Raw genomic sequence first — 4,236 nt, forward strand, 5'->3', positions numbered from 1 at the left:
CTTTAGAGTTCATTCTAAGTCTACTCCCGGGCTACTAGATCTGCCGCTCCACTGGAAACAGACGCAGGTCATAAACTGCCTAATCCACTCTATAGCAGCTATCCTTAAGAGACTTGAATTCCTTCGCCTAAAACAATGACCTATTACGAGTTAAAAGAAAATTCTTGCGGAGTGAAATAACAACACATCCGCACAACTCAATGGTTCAATTTAAATGAATAAGTTGACAATTTTTACCATTGGTCATCAAATTGAGTTCATGTATGCATGATGTTGTTGTAATCATCAATATGTACTCGTTCTTCTTGTGTTTGGTGCCATAATTTATATTTTGCAATCTTTCTGAAGATCTTCACCAAGACCACCACCCCAGATGTAGGGTCTTTAGAGTTCATTCTAAGCCTACTCCCGGGCTACTAGATCTGCTGCTCCACTGGAAACAGACGTAGATCATAAACCACCTAATCCACTCTAACGCAGCTATCCTTAAGAGAATTAAATTTCTCCTCCAAAAGCAATGACCTATTACGAGTTACATGAAAATTCTTGCGGAGTGAAATAACAATACGTCCGCTCCACTCAATGGTTCAATTTAAATGAACCGTCATTAAGTTGACAATTTTTACCATTGGTCATCAAATTGAGTTCATGTATGTATGATGTTCTTGTAATCATCGATATGAACTCGTTCTTCTTGTGTTTGGTGCCAAAATTTATATTTTGCAATCTTTCTGAAGATCTTCACCAAGACCACCACCCCAGCTGTTGGGTCTTTAGAGTTCATTCTAAGCCTACTCCCGGGCTACTAGATCTGCTGCTCCACTGGAAACAGACGTAGATCATAAACCACCTAATCCACTCTAACGCAGCTATCCTTAAGAGAATTAAATTTCTCCTCCAAAAGCAATGACCTATTACGAGTTACATGAAAATTCTTGCGGAGTGAAATAACAATACGTCCGCTCCACTCAATGGTTCAATTTAAATGAACCGTCATTAAGTTGACAATTTTTACCATTGGTCATCAAATTGAGTTCATGTATGTATGATGTTCTTGTAATCATCGATATGAACTCGTTCTTCTTGTGTTTGGTGCCAAAATTTATATTTTGCAATCTTTCTGAAGATCTTCACCAAGACCACCACCCCAGATGTAGGGTCTTTAGAGTTCATTCTAAGTCTACTCCCGGGCTACTAGATCTGCCGCTCCACTGGAAACAGACGCAGGTCATAAACTGCCTAATCCACTCTATAGCAGCTATCCTTAAGAGACTTGAATTTCTTCGCCTAAAACAATGACCTATTACGAGTTAAAAGAAAATTCTTGCGGAGTGAAATAACAACACATCCGCACAACTCAATGGTTCAATTTAAATGAATAAGTTGACAATTTTTACCATTGGTCATCAAATTGAGTTCATGTATGCATGATGTTGTTGTAATCATCAATATGTACTCGTTCTTCTTGTGTTTGGTGCCATAATTTATATTTTGCAATCTTTCTGAAGATCTTCACCAAGACCACCACCCCAGATGTAGGGTCTTTAGAGTTCATTCTAAGCCTACTCCCGGGCTACTAGATCTGCTGCTCCACTGGAAACAGACGTAGATCATAAACCACCTAATCCACTCTAACGCAGCTATCCTTAAGAGAATTAAATTTCTCCTCCAAAAGCAATGACCTATTACGAGTTACATGAAAATTCTTGCGGAGTGAAATAACAATACGTCCGCTCCACTCAATGGTTCAATTTAAATGAACTGTCATTAAGTTGACAATTTTTACCATTGGTCATCAAATTGAGTTCATGTATGTATGATGTTCTTGTAATCATCGATATGAACTCGTTCTTCTTGTGTTTGGTGCCAAAATTTATATTTTGCAATCTTTCTGAAGATCTTCACCAAGACCACCACCCCAGCTGTTGGGTCTTTAGAGTTCATTCTAAGCCTACTCCCGGGCTACTAGATCTGCTGCTCCACTGGAAACAGACGTAGATCATAAACCACCTAATCCACTCTAACGCAGCTATCCTTAAGAGAATTAAATTTCTCCTCCAAAAGCAATGACCTATTACGAGTTACATGAAAATTCTTTCAGAGTGAAATAACAATACGTCCGCTCCACTCAATGGTTCAATTTAAATGAACCGTCATTAAATTGACAATTTTTACCATTGGTCATCAAATTGAGTTCATGTATGTATGATGTTGTAATCATCAATATGTACTCGTTCTTCTTGTGTTTGGTGCCAAAATTTATATTTTGCAATCTTTCTGAAGATCTTCACCAAGACCACCCAGCTGTTGGGTCTTTGGAGTTCATTCTAAGCCTACTCCCGGGCTACTAGATCTGCTGCTCCACTGGAAACAGACGTAGATCATAAACCACCTAATCCACTCTAACGCAGCTATCCTTAAGAGAATTAAATTTCTCCTCCAAAAGCAATGACCTATTACGAGTTACATGAAAATTCTTTCAGAGTGAAATAACAATACGTCCGCTCCACTCAATGGTTCAATTTAAATGAACCGTCATTAAGTTGACAATTTTTACCATTGGTCATCAAATTGAGTTCATGTATGTATGATGTTCTTGTAATCATCGATATGAACTCGTTCTTCTTGTGTTTGGTGCCAAAATTTATATTTTGCAATCTTTCTGAAGATCTTCACCAAGACCACCACCCCAGCTGTTGGGTCTTTAGAGTTCATTCTAAGCCTACTCCCGGGCTACTAGATCTGCCGCTCCACTGGAAACAGACGCAGGTCATAAACTGCCTAATCCACTCTATAGCAGCTATCCTTAAGAGACTTGAATTTCTTCGCCTAAAACAATGACCTATTACGAGTTACATGAAAATTCTTGCGGAGTGAAATAACAATACGTCCGCACCACTCAATGGTTCAATTTAAATGAACCGACATTAAGTTGACAATTTTTACCATTGGTCATCAAATTGAGTTCATGTATGTATGATGTTGTTGTAATCATCAATATGTACTCGTTCTTCTTGTGTTTGGTGCCAAAATTTATATTTTGCAATCTTTCTGAAGATCTTCACCAAGACCACCCAGCTGTTGGGTCTTTGGAGTCTATTCTAAGCCTACTCCCGGGCTACTAGATCTGCTGCTCCACTGGAAACAGACGCAGATCATAAACCACCTAATCCACTCTATCGCAGATATCCTTAAGAAACTTAAATTTCTCCTCCAAAAACAATGACCTATTACGAGTTAAAGGAAAATTCTTGCGGAGTGAAATAACAACACATCCGCACAACTCAATGGTTCAATTTAAATGAATAAGTTGACAATTTTTACCATTGGTCATCAAATTGAGTTCATGTATGCATGATGTTATTGTAATCATCAATATGTACTCGTTCTTTTTGTGTTTGGTGCCATAATTTATATTTTGCAATCTTTCTGAAGATCTTCACCCAGACATTACCATGTACGAATCTTTCTTAGAACTTTTGCCTAGCCAGTGCCTTTTGTACAATATACGTTTTGCTATTATGGATCAACGGTCCCATATATAAGGCAGAGAACTTGGTCGTCATGCAAAATTCCTGGTAAGTAAACATTGAGATATCTTTTGTTATAATAACATTGTGAATAATATGAAAAACCTATTAAGCCATTGTTGCCATGTCGTAATTTCTATATTAACGATGAGGGAGGGTGTCTGTCCCCCACCTTTTTTGGTTAATATTTTAAGTTTAAATTTTCATAATCTTAGATCAGCAATCTTTTTTTCATTATATACACACTAAACACAAGTTAAAACATTTAATTTGTTTTTACTTGTACAATGGCTGCTCCTAAATGAAAACCATTAAGTAGCAAATGGAGTCGTATGAATGACGATTTATCCAAGAGTCATTATGATGTCGTTAACTCATTTAGAGAGATCTTTGCTCCAGTTATCTTTTGCAGTTTGGACGATATATAATTTCCGTATCAGTTGACAATGTTGACATATAATAACAACAACACCAATGACGGCGCAAAGATGATTTATATTTCCTTTGCTTAGATTTCATAAAAACATTTCTAAATATGTAGAGAATGCAAAAAGAGGGAAAAAAATTAATCCCAGTAAATAAGTTGATACACTCCACAAAAACATCTTGACAGTAAATTTTAAATTTGTGGTCAATTAAGATATTTTGAATTTTGTTGCTTATTTGCTGTCATATTCGTTAGTCATAAATCAAAAATTAAAGAAAA

Source organism: Stomoxys calcitrans, chromosome 4 (genome assembly GCF_963082655.1).
Source record: "Stomoxys calcitrans chromosome 4, idStoCalc2.1, whole genome shotgun sequence".
Taxonomy (NCBI): domain Eukaryota; kingdom Metazoa; phylum Arthropoda; class Insecta; order Diptera; family Muscidae; genus Stomoxys; species Stomoxys calcitrans.